This window comes from Chiloscyllium plagiosum, unplaced genomic scaffold, assembly GCF_037043375.1.
Source record: "Chiloscyllium plagiosum isolate Xiang-an unplaced genomic scaffold, Cpla_swu_hap1 HiC_scaffold_2, whole genome shotgun sequence".
Taxonomy (NCBI): Eukaryota; Metazoa; Chordata; class Chondrichthyes; order Orectolobiformes; family Hemiscylliidae; genus Chiloscyllium; species Chiloscyllium plagiosum.
Window position 1 is genome coordinate 92,015,355 of NW_028270140.1, and position 13,533 is coordinate 92,028,887.

At 41.4% G+C, this 13,533-nt stretch overlaps 1 protein-coding gene and 1 long non-coding RNA gene across 2 annotated transcripts in view; one reads left to right on the top strand and one right to left on the bottom strand.

Moving 5' to 3' along the window:
* The window catches only part of LOC122560168 (calcium/calmodulin-dependent protein kinase type IV), a 163,190-nt gene extending 160,780 nt beyond the window's left edge, over positions 1 to 2,410 (bottom strand). The window contains exon 1 of the mRNA XM_043710559.2: positions 2,220 to 2,410. The gene's annotated coding sequence lies outside the window, so the exon portion shown is untranslated. The remainder of the gene's footprint in view (positions 1 to 2,219) is intronic.
* The window catches only part of LOC122560181 (uncharacterized), a 52,096-nt gene that overhangs the window by 6,528 nt on the left and 32,035 nt on the right, over positions 1 to 13,533 (top strand). Inside the window, exon 2 of the long non-coding RNA XR_015760858.1 lies at positions 9,810 to 9,982. This is a non-coding gene — a long non-coding RNA (uncharacterized LOC122560181). The remainder of the gene's footprint in view (positions 1 to 9,809; positions 9,983 to 13,533) is intronic.

A 13,533-nucleotide genomic window follows, 5' to 3' on the forward strand; every position in this document is an offset into this window, starting at 1 on the left:
GGGCACTGGTCCAAGATATGCTGAATGAAACAACATGTAAAGGGAACTGGTGGAACAAAAGACAACCCTCGACCCAGATCCAACCCTTCCCCTGAGCAGTTATTAACAGACTGTATCAAGAACATGACAATTGAGCAGCAGAAAGAGATGTTGAATATTACAAAAAAAACTAGAGGAACATGACCTGTCCCTCACTGTATTTACCATCCCCCCAGACTTCCCCCTCACTGAGGATGAACGATCAGTCCTCAGTGAAGGTCTCACCTTCATCCTACTACACCCCCGGGTCAATGAATTCCATACGCGTTGCGACGTTGAACTCTTCTTCTGCTGCCTCCATGCTTACCTTTTCAATCACGGCTCCAACCCGCCCTCCGAAGACCCCTTCTCACACCTCCAACATACTCCATCCTTTTACCCTCCTTTGACCTCTTTACCTCCGGCTGACATTGTGATATTGACCGTCTTAACCTGTCTGTCCCTCTCACTCACTCCAAATTCTCACCCTCGCAATGCGTAGTCCTCCACTCCAACCTCAACCTCACCATCAAACCAGTGGAAAAGGGATGTGCAGTGGTAGTATGGCGCACTGACCTCTACCTCGCCAAAGTCAGATACCAACTCATTGACACTTCCTTCTACTGCTCCCTCGAACATGCCCCCACCTCTCATCACCAAACCATCATCTCCCAAACCATCCACAAACTCATCATCTAAGGCAATCTCCCATCCACAACCTCCAACCTCATAGTTCTCCAACTCTGCACCGCCCGATTCTATCTCTTACCCAAAATCTACAAATCTGAATGCACCTATTGTCTCCGCCTTCTCCTGCCCCACTGAATTCATCTCCTCATATCTTAACTCAGCCTTTCCCCTTTGGTCCAGGAACTCCCCACATATGTTCGGCACACCACCCACATCTTCCACCTCCTCCGTGACCTTTCAATTCCCCAGCCCCCAACACCTGATCTTCACCATGGTCATCCAGTCCCTATACAAATCCATCCCCCATGGTGAAGACCTACAAGCCCTCCGTTTTTGTCTCTCTCCCTGCAACCTAACCAGTCTCCCTCCACTGACACACATTTGATTGGTGGAACTGGTCCTCACCCTCAACAACTTTTTCTTTGAATACTCCCATCATACGAGGGGGTAGCCATGAGCACCTGTTTGGGCCCAGCTATGTCTGCCTCATCGTAGGGTACATGGAACAGTCCATCTTCCGTAGTTACACTGGGACCATCCCCCACCTTTTCCTCTGCTACATTGATGACCGTAATGGTGCTGCTTCATGCTCCCACAAGGAGATTGAACAGTTCATCAACTTCACTAACACCTTCCACTCTGACCTCAAGTTCACATGGACCATCTTCGAAACCTCCCTCCCCTTCCTGGACTTCTCGGTCTCCATCCCTGGTGACTGACTCAACACTGACCTCTATTTCAAGTCACAGCTACCTTGACTACACCTCCTCCCACTCCCCTCCTGTAGAAACGCAATCCCTTACTCCCAATTCGTCCGACTCCACAGTATCTGCACCCAGGAGGAGCAATTCCGCTCCAGCACATACGAGATGACCTCCTATTTCAGAAAAAGGAGGATGGCCTGTAAAAGATTATGAATGAAGTAGGCATGCTGCAAGGGTTTGCCGGAGGAAGTAATGAAACCTCTATGTTCTAGAGGGCGCCAAAATCATGGACAACACCAACGACACATCTGGGGTCAGTGTAAATGTTAGCAGACTGCTTATTGGCAAGAAAACATGCTCTGGTGAGGGCAAAGAGTTTGGCCACCTGAGCCGAAGTCCCTTCTGGTAGCGCAGCGGCTTCTAGGGTCTCAAAAATGGTGCAGATCGCGTAGCTTGCTAGCATCTGGTGATCTGAGGGGGTGGAAGGAGGAGCCGTCTACGAAAACAACAAGATCTGGATTGTCTAATGGGGTTTCAGAATGGTCAGGCTGTGGAGTCATAACCTCTTGAAACCATGCGTACACAATCATGGTCTCCCAAGGGGGATTTCTGTAGGACAGGGAGAAGAGTGGCTGGATTTAAAGCGGGGGCGCATTGGTTGGCATGGGACAGCAGAGTGATTTCATAGCCATTTCTCCTTGAAGCTGTAAAATGTTGAGTTGCTGCTGAATTTAACAACAGGAAGACCGAATTAGGAACAAAAACAATGCACAGATATTCAAGCACAATTTGGACAGACGTTCCTACCATTATCGCAGCAGTCTCCATGGATCGGAAACAAGTCGGCATTACCCTTACAACAGATGGCAACTGTACAGAGTAAAAAGCTACAGGGCATCGGAAATCCCCATGCTGTTTTAAAATTCCGGACCCATACCCCTCCTTTTCATACACATATTGCTAAAATGGCTGCTTGAAATCGGGGATGCCAGGGCCGAGGCCAAACCCTGCTTCAGTTCATTAATGGCTGACAGCATTTCAGGTGTCCAGGTCACCTGGTTGGCTGTTTAGGCGAGGAGGCTTCACAAAGAGGAGCATCAATAACGCGGTAGTTGGGTATCCAGTATCTACAGTAGTTAACCATGCCCAAAAAAAGACAAAAGTTCAGTCCATGTAGTAGGCGGAGAGAGGCTGACAATAGCGGTGATATGGTTGAGAGACAGGGATCAAAAGCCGTGCAAAAGTTTGAAGCCTAAGTATTGCACTGACTGTAGGCAGAGCTGCATCTTTTCAACAGAAACCTTGTGGCCATCCTGGGCCAGGCAATCGCATCTTGCATACAAACAGCAGGCGAGTCAGAGGTTACTAATAAATCATCAGCGTGTTGGACCAAGGTACTGTTAGACAGGAGGTGGAGATCCTTGAGGGTCCAGTGGACCGCCAAGGCAGAGGGCTGTGTATATACCCTTGGGGAAGCCGAGTCCATGTATATTGGCAACCGCCGTAAATAAAGGCGAAAAGGTACTGGGTTTTGGGAGACAATTTGAGGGAAAAAAAAAGGCTGAACAGAGATCAACAACAGTGAAGCAAGTGGCTGAGGAACGGAGGCTAGTAAAGACAGCGTTCATATCGGATACCACTGGCGAGCAGGGGACAACAATGGCATTAACGGCCCTCAGGTCCTGCACATACGTCAGAATGCCTTGTTGGAGGAGGGAGTCAATAATAGGTTTAATACTTTCCCGGGCAGCGGACGACAAATTGCATTGCCGAATGGATGGCAAAACGGCACCGGTTTTAGGAGTGACCGTATGATACATTGTAGAGAGCACTAGGCCCGAGTGATTGGAATGTTGGGCCCATAGTGATGTCAGGAGTGTCTGAAGCAGAAAAGGGGTGTCATAGAAGGGAGGTGGGTGAGGAGTGTGTAGGACAAGGGGCAGTGCCTAAGGCAAAACCCCTCCCTGTTCAAGTAAGTGACGTGGATAGTCAGGATCTGCGGGATTTAGGGGTGTAAGGTCTGTTGACAGATCCTGAAGTCTGTTCATGCCACTCTATTAGGAAATATTAAAGACAGTTTGAAAGCTAGAGCAATACTCCTCCTGATTGTCCACTATGTGGAAAGAAAGAGTTTAATCCTTTTTCAGCTGAGATCACGACTTGTTAAATGGAGAGACATCAGTATAAAACTGTTGTATTACTTAGTCTTGATATGCATTGAGTGTTGTTGTGACTTGAATCACTATTTGCTTAAACATGAAACTTCTTTGGAATGATATTACTTAGTGTTGCAGGTATGGTTTTCCTAAGATTGTTATGTTTTGGTACTGTTGGTTGAATTTAAGATAAAATATATAAGAATGATGAGTTTGTGTGACCTGTTCTCAATATTGTCCAACAAGGGCAGCCCAGGAAGAAGATGTGAAATTCACACCTGTTAACAGTGACCAGGGTAGCTGTGCAAATAGTGTAGGGCTTGTTCGTCCCCAAGTCACAGGGAGGTGATAGGAATATCTTGGTATATGGTTATATTTTAGACAGGTTATTTTAGTTTAAGATAGAATGGAGTCTAAAGGCTAGCTTATTAATATTTCCATCTGGATACAAGACCCATGAGATCATATTATCATGGAGATGAATTTTTGAAATGGGAAGGGTCTACAGGAAATCATGAATGGTTTGGGTTATAGGACTTTTTTAAAATCCCTGAATCTTTTAGGCAGATAAGACGATAAGAATTGCGAGGGACAGAGCAGGAAGGTATTGAAATCTAGTCCAACAGCAAAGTAACCTGAGTAAAGAAATTGCGGACCCTGTCAGTCACTATGAAAGCCTTGGGTGGAATCTTGTCCATGAAAAGATTAAGTTCATGAGGCTAGAAAATTCACCTAGTTTGGCTAGAGAGGAAAAAGCCAACTCACCCCTAACCTAGAAAATCAGCTTTAGGATTTAGAGTTCTAGCTACAAAGGGAAAAGGAAGCAAAGCATTGACAGTTCAGAACAGCTTTGAGGAATATAGTGTCCATTTGAGAGTCAAAGTAAATTATTACAATTGAGGGGAATTTTCTGACATTAAAAGTTAAATGGGGATATGTTCTATAGCTTAGAGTATAAGTTGTCTAATAAATAAAATAATTAAAAAGTTTATGGCATATAAAAGGCTACTTGGCCCATCATGTTAGCTCCAACCAAAATATGAACTGTTTAACCTAATCTTAGTTTTCAGAATTTGGTGTGTAGCTCCACAGGTTATTTGAAGTACCTATCCAGACATGTTTTGAATGCATCAAGAATTTCTGCTTCTATAACCTTTTCAGGCAGTGCATTCTAGACTTCTACCATCCTCTGGGTGAAAAATGGTTTCCTCACCTCTCCTTTAGTCTTTCTACTAATGACTTTAAACATTGACATAAGTAGGGAGGATGTGTTGAGTAGGCTAGAGGTTATTAAGGTGGACAGATCCCCAGGACTGGATGGAATCTATCCCAGGTTGCTGAGGGAGGTGAGAGAGAAAATAGCTGGGGCCCTGACAGATATCTTTGTGGCATCCTTAAATACAGGTGAGGTGCCAGAGGATTGGAAGGTTGCTCATGTTGTCCCCCTGTACAAGAAGGGTAGTAGGGATATTCCGGGTAATTACAGACCAGTGAGCCTGACGTCGGTGGTGGGAAGGTGTTGGTAGTGGGAAAGTTGCTGGAGAGGATACTGAGGGATAGGAACTATTTATATTTAGAAAAGAATGGGCTTATCAGTGATAGGCAACATGCGGGGGAGATCATACCTTACCAACTTAATAGAGTTCTTCAAGGAAGTGACCAAGTTGATGGATGAAGGAAGGGCTGTTGATGTCATATAAATGGATTTTAGCAAGGCATTTGATAAGGTTCCCCATGGTAGACTAATGGAGAAGGTGAAGTCATATGGTGTGCAGGGTGTTCTAGCTAGGTGATAAAGAACTGGTTGAGCAATAGGAGACAGAGAGTAGTAGTTGAAGAGAGTTTCTCAAAATGGAGAAAGGTGACCAGTGGTGTTCCACAGGGATCAGTGTTGGGGCCACTGTTGTTAGTAATATACATAAATGATCTGGAAGAGGGCACTGTTGGTATGATCAGCAAGTTTGCAGATGACACGAAGATTGGTGGAGTAGCAGAAAGCATAAGGAACTGTCAAAGAATACAGGAGGATATAGATAGACTTGAGAGTTGGGCAGAAAAGTGGCAGATGAATTTCAATCCAGACAAATGTGAGGTGATGCATTTAGGTAAGACTAATTCTAGAGCGAATTATACAATGAATGGAAGAGCCTTGGGAAAAGTTGATGGGCAGAGAGATCTAGGAGTGCAGGTCCATTGTACCCTGAAGGTTGCTGCACAGGTGAATAGAGTGGTCAAGAAGGCATACAGTATGCTTGCCTTCATTGGACGGGGCATTGAGTATAAGAGCTGGCAAGTCATGTTAAAATTGTACAAGAAATTGGTTCGGCCGCATTTAGAATACTGTGTACAATTCTGGTGTCCACATTACCAAAAGGATGTGGGCGCTTTGGAGAGGGTGCAGAGAAGGTTTACGAGGATGTTGCCTGGTACGGAAAGTGCTAGCTATGAAGAGAGATTGAGTAGGTTAGGTTTGTTTTCATTAGAAAAAAGAAGATTGAGGCGGGGACGAAAGGTATAGACAGGGTGGATAGAGACAAGCTTTTTCCCAGGGTGAAGGATTCAATAACGAGAGGTTACGCTTTCAAGGTGAGCTGGAAAGTTTAAGGGAGATACACGCGGCAAGTACTTCACACAGAGGGTGGTGGGCATCTGGAACACGTTGCCAGCAGAGGTGGTAGAGGCAGGCATGGTAGATTCATTTAAAATGTGTCTGGACAGATGCATGAGTAGGTGGGGAGCAGAGGGATACAGATGCTTAGGAATTGACCGACAGGTTTAGGCAGTACATTTGATTCAGCTCAAGAGGGCTGAAGGGCCTGTTCCTGGGCTGTAAATTTTCTTTGTTCTTTGTATGCTCCTCATCATCTTCTGAGGCAACTAAACTCTTCCTATCCACTGTATCCAAGTTTCATACATAATGTTGTACATCTTAATCAAATCTGCCCTCAGTTTCCTCTGTTCTAATGTAAACAATCCCTCACGGCTCCATTTTTCCAGACCCAGCAACATCCTCATAAATCTTCTTTGTTCCTTCTCTGGTGCATTACATCTATTCTGTAATTAGGTGACCAGAACTGCAAGGAACTCAAATTATAACCTAAATAATGATTTATACAGTTCCAGCATAACCTCTGCATTCTTATATTCAATGGTTCGGATAATGAAAGAAAGGATTCTGTATGTATTCTTTACCACTATGGCGGCTTGACGGCTACCTTCGTAGACATTGAGCCCAAGGTCTCTCACTACTTTTACATGCCTCAGTATTCTCTCATTTACTGTGTATTCCTTTGTTTTGTTCGACCTCCCAAAAAACATCACCTTATATTTGTCAGAATGAATTCCATTTGCCACTTACCTAGCAACTTGACTAATCCATTAATCTATTTAATAAATAGTATTTAGACTACGTTATTTTGAGATTGTTAATTGTAGTAAAAGTCTTAAAATGCGAAATATTAATGTGTGATCTTTCAGTCAGTCTGTGGAAATTTAACTATATTTCTGAAAGTTCACTTTTGGAGTCATAAAATAATAATACTATGCAGATGTCTACCAACCTATCTGTTGGGAAACTGGGATTGTATAGTTGTTGTTCTGTAAGGAAACATATACCTGGATTGCTTATTAAAATTTAGGCAATTGGAATACCATATGGCTACACAAGTTGTGGGATGTATTTTCTATCCTTTCTGCACCAGGAACAAAAGGATTTGTAGTGCCATTAAAGAACATCTTTCCCCTTCCCTATGCATGATTAACTGAAAGGATTGCAAGCAATGTATATAAGAAAATAAAAATACAATGTATTCGGATTCAGTTCTCGAAGAATAGAATTGAAAAGCTGAAAACGTGTATGGAAACTTACTCAGGACACACTTGGAGTGTGTTCCATTGGAAAACATCAAGGAGGTCATAGGAAAGTTGCAAAAGTTATTTGTAGTGACTGTACCAGAACTGTATTGCTATCAGCAAAGGCTGAATAGGCTGGAACTTTTATTTTTCTAATAGATTTTTTTTAGTTATTAAGAGATTTGATCGGACAGTAGAGGAAGGTGGGCTAGATATTACAAACTGGATGTGTTTTCAGCACAGGGATGCACTATATAGGTCATGTGACCATCCCACCTTCCCAAGGTCACCCCCATAATTCCTCTGGTAGAAGGGTGCTAAAATTAGTAGTTAAACAATTAAGGAGAAATTGAATTTGTTAAATGGGATGGGAGTGGGTAGGGTTTTATTAAAGGCCTACAGAGCAAAGGCAGAAAGAAAAAAGTGCATCTCATTGAGGAAATGTCCTGCATGTATAAAGGGAACCACTGCTCCAAATCTGCCCTACAAATTCTGGCCCCCACTTCTGCTTGCTGGGCACCAGGACCTGTCCCCTCTCTAAAACATTGGCACAGTCATGGGCCTCCTCATGCAGTTTTGACATCTCCTATGCAGTTTTGGCAATGCCGAGCTCTAGAATTGGTGAGAATGGTGGTGCTGCTGGCTAGGCTGATTGACCAGTAGGATCTGAGGGCAGCACTTCGTTCTGACTGACAAACAGAAGTCCTACAATTACGTAATACAATCAATTGGCAATGCATTATGACTGCAGGTAGGTTTCTTTTTGGTATGTCGGCTCACTCCTGACTTTCCTTCTACCTATAATCCAGGTATATATTTCCTTCTATGTATGCAAGCAAACTGCCTAGGATTTAATGTCCAATGTTTTGGATCGTGGAGAGTCCTGGGAACTGGGCCCATAAATATGTTAGTCACTAATACATTAAATAAGGAATTTGAAGAAATCTTTTTAACCTGGGAGTGGTTAGAATGTAGAAATTGCTATTACACAATGTAATTGCAGTTAATAGCATGAATGCATTGAAGAGGAAACTAGATAAGTACAAAAATGTGAAAGCCATAGGAATTTGTGTTGGTCAATGAAGTAGATTAGATTAGATTACTTAGTGTGGAAACAGGCCCTTCGGCCCAACAAATCCACACTGACCCTCTGAAGAGCAACCCACCCAGACCCATTCCCCTACATTTACCCCTTCGCCTAACACTACGGGCAATTTAGCATGGCCAATTCACCTAACCTGCACATCTTTGGACTGTGGGAGGAAACCCATGCAGACACGGGGAGAATGTGCAAACTCCACACAGACCTTTGCCTGAGGCGGGAATTGAACCCAGGTCTCTGCTGGTGTGAGGCAGCAGTGCTAACCACTGTGCCACCATGTAGAGTGTAAGAGACTCAAGTGGAGCATAAGCATAAGCATCAGCGTAGATCAATTGAGCCAAATGGCCTATTTTGTGATTAAAGTTCTGTATAATTATATCCCCTAGGTAATACTAGTTATATTTTTATCAGCACTTTGATAGGCCATGTTGATTTTGACCTAATTCTTTCAAAATATGCTGTTGAAATGGTTATTTTACGTATGTCTCAATTTATGCATAATTCATATGTACCTATATATCATGTATATTTCATAAATATATATTGATCTAAAAACACCACTTAATTTTTAAAAAGGGGCTTTAGAAATGTTTTCATCATCTTGTTCCACCTCTTTATCTCACTTCACAGACATTTCTACTGGTTATATTCTTCTTTATACTTAAAAGTATATTAAATGTTTTACATCAATAAAGGCAGAGATTGAAGTGAGACAAAGAAATACAAAGTTTTCCAGGTTTTAAAAAAAATGCAATTGTTTACTATTCAGAGGTGCAAACTTTAGGTACCGGTATTCTCTAAAATTGAGCTATTTTTGTTAATTACACCATTCAACAGATTCCATATACAAAATGGCAGTCTAAGCAGTTAATTTTGCTACCCCTAATAATCTTCTGCAGAATGATTCTGCATGGATGAAGGCTGCTCAGCCCATCCAACCTTAGCTGATTTTTCTTTCCTGTCCTCGCATGAAATTCAAAATAATCTACCAAATAAATTTCTTCCATAAAAATGTAATGTTGCGAGGTAGATATTTTGTTCTTTTTGTTTGGGTCGTTATCTCTAATAAATATCTCCAATTTACTGAGCAATGTTGTTTAATGTCTATAATCACAACTTTCTAACTACTAAGCACTAAAACTGTGACTTGAAGGCCTACCCTCCAGTCTCTATATACAAAGCAATGGGACATTAGAAAGGCTGTTCAGTGAGGCAAGATTGTATTGTTGAAAAAAAGTGCCTTTTATAAAGGATAACTAATTGAAACCTATCTATCTATCTGTTTAGGTGAAATATACATGGACTAAAATCATAGTTCCTCTGGCTCCACGTAGGACAATGGGCAGCAAGGCTCTGCCATCAGCCCTGTTGTATCACAATTTCTATTGCTTAAGCCCAGTGTTATCCCACGCATGGAGATCCTTCTTAAAATTACTTTGCCAGATGGAATATCACAAAGAGTTAAGTAAGTCAGTATTTCTCATTCGATTTGCTTTTGTTTCACGAGTGTCATAGAAAACACAGTCTAAGCCACTATGAAATTAAAAGTCTTCCTTCATTTCTGAAGAACAAATATCAGGCTTGAAATGTTAGCATTGTTTTCTTCCCAGAGATACTTCCAAATCTGCTTAATTGCTCCAGCAATTTCGGCTTTTGGGTCAGACCTCCAGCATCTGTAGTTCTTTGTTTTATTCCTTCATTTTGTTTTTGTTGTTACTTTACTGAGTTACAGTTACTTTACTTAATTAGCGAATGCTCAAATTAGCCCACAAACTTCTATTGTTCTGCTTTTTAAAGGCTGATAGATGTTCCAAAACAATACATTGATTTCCAAATGACTTTGAATCCTTTAAATTAATAATTACCAAATTCATGAATGCAAAACTTAAATTTCATTTTAAAGTTGAGCATGATCTGGCAAAACTCATGCTACAAGAAGACTTTGAGGTATCAAGGTTTTAGTTACAAAGATAGATTACAGAAGAAGCAGTGTGAAAAGAATCAAAAGAGTGTTCACACTTATAAAGAATCTAGGCAGATAGGTAAAATTGTGCCCATTGGGTTGAAGGGCTGAGAACCAAAAGACACCAATTTGTTATGATTGGCAAGTGAACCAAAAGGCAAATAAAGGATTGTGTGAGGGGAGATAGTGGCAAAGTGATTCTGCCAATCTGTTAGGAATTCAGAAATTGAGGCTATGGTAATTCTTTGGGGACAAGGGTTTCTGTCACACAGTGAGTTTGGAATATAAAACGAATATCCGTCATGGTGACCATGTTGACTGTCTAGCATTTTTTTACACCATGTGTGGTTCGGAATTAAAGTGCATTGCATACAGGTGTTAGTGATGTTAATCGTGGCTTTTAAAAGGGAATTGGATAATTTTCTAAAGAGAAAAGATTTGCAGGGTGATAAGGAAAAGACAGTGGAGAATGATTAGTTGAGTTGCTCTTGAACAGACTTGGCAAAGATACAATGGGCTGAGTGACCTTCTGAACTGTAACCATTATCTATCTAAGTCATGCCTTTGGATTGAGAGTGATTGTCATCGTATGATTCTATCTGTTTGGCTGGAAATGGAAAGTAATCCAAGATTACTGATCATTCCTTACTGCAAGTAAACAAAGTTTACCTTAATTTTGTTCCACAAATGTGCTGGCTTAAAATAAAGAAACATCCACAACACAAGTGTTAAGTAATAACAATACCCAGCAAGAGAAAATCTAACCAATTCCCCTTGAAGTGCATTAATTCTAATAGAATTATCATTGTGAAATTCCCCCATGATCAATATCCTGGCAAATATCACTATCCAGAAACTGAACTGGGGTAGTCATAGAAATGTGCCTAGATGAGAAAATCCGATTTAGGAATGCTGTAGCAAATGACTCCCTCTTGATTTTCAAAGCCTGTCTCACCAACTATAAGACACAAGTCAGGACTGTGATGGAATACTCTCCACTTGCCAGGATGAATATAGCTCCACAACACACACAACAGGCAAACCACATTGGACAAAGCAGATCGCTCAAGTGTTGAAAAATGTGTTGCTGGAAAAGCACAGCAGGTCAGGCAGCATCCAAGGAGCCGGAGAATCGACTTATGCCCGAAACGTCGATTCTCCTGCTCTTTGGATGCAGCCTGACCTGCTGCACTTTTCCAGCAATACATTTTTCAACTCTGATCTCCAGCATCTGCAGTCCTCACTTTCTCCCAGATCACTCAAGTGGTGTGACATTCAGAACTTTAAACTTTCACTGTCTCCAGTACTGATGCTCAGTAATTGCAGTGTGCACACTTACAAGATACACTGCAGCAACTTGTTAAATTATTTTCAATAGCACCTTCAAAATCCAACTTTATCACTTGGAAGAATAAAAGCAAAAGGTACATAGGAACACAGCCTATCATTATCCCACAAATTCATTGACTTGAAACATATCACTGTTCTTTCAGCAACAGTGTCAAAAAAAAGGAACTCTTACATTGTTGAAGAACCTAAACCATGGAGTTTTAAAAAATTCATTTGGGAAGTAGGCTACACTGAGTTGGCTATCATTAATTGTCCATCCTGAATTACTCTTGAAAAGGTGGTAATGAGCTAACTTCTTCAACTGTTCCCTTTAGTCCAGTTACGCCCATAATGGTGTTGGGGAGGGAGCTCCAGAGTTTTAAGCCAGTGATTGAAGAAATGGCAACATACTTTCAAGTCAGGATAGTGATTGGCTTGGAGTGAATTTGCAGGTGATGTTGTTCTCATGCATCTGCTGCCCTTGTCCTTCTAGATGGTAGTGGTCATGTGAGGTCTTAGACCTCTGCTGTGCAACCTGTTCATTACTGCAACAATCCATCGGTGCACAGATTCATAGTGAATCTTTGTGGATGTGATACCAATCAAATGGACTGCATTGTCTTTGTTGGTGTGAAGGAATCAGGGGGTGATGCAGATTCCTATCCTTTGATATGCTCTTGAAGACACATTATTTTTATAGCTAGGCCAATTCAATTTCTGATCAGTAATAACCCGGAATGTTCATCATAAGGGATTTATTGAAGATAATGTTATTGAATGTCAATGGGCAATGGTTTGATTCTCTCCAGTTGGAGTTGGTCATTGCCTGACACTAGTATGGTGCAAATGTTACTTGTCACTTGTTATCCCAAGCCAACATATTGTTCAGTCTTGCTGCATTTGGACATGATTGCTTCAGTATCGGAGGAGTCAGAAATGGTGTACGGTGTGTCATGATGAATGAACATTCCAACATCTGAACTTAGGATGGAAGGAAGGGCATTGATGAAGCGGCTGAAGATGGTTAGGCCAAGGACGCTACCTGCAGAGTTGTTCTGGAGCTGAAGTGACTGATCTCTAAAAACTACAACCATCTTCCTTTGTGTTAGGTGTGATACTAACTGAGAAATTTCCCCAATTCCCACAGCCTCTAGTCTTATTAGGGTTTTTGTTTATAGACTCAGTCAAATGCAACCTTGCTGTTAGGATGCTTATTTCGCCAACAAAGCTTACATTCCATGAAAATAGTTTTTTAAAAATCAGTTATGTATCAGAAATAAATGTATTGATCAATTAATGCAACATTGTAGTATTCCAAACTAATGAACAAATTACTGATGTTAGATTTAATAAATTACATAATTAAACATTTCTGTATTAAAACTTTTACTTTGGAACAGGTGGAAAACTAGAGTTAGGTATTAAAAATGTCTTCATAAGAAGATAGTTGCTATTAATTCAGTAGAGGAAAGAACATTCTACATTTTGCTAAGACCCACTTGGGAAAGTGCACCAATTCACAAGCCTCATTACTCCCAGAGTCAACACAAAAGTTAAGGATTTAATCAAATCACACAAAAGCCCTGTTTATCTGTGTCTGTTGGAACCAAGTGAACAAAAAATACCAACCAGACTAACGTACTTAAGCAAAATAAAGAACTGGAGATGCTGGAAACAAAACCAGAAATTGCTGGAGGAACTCAGCAGAGCTGGTAGCAT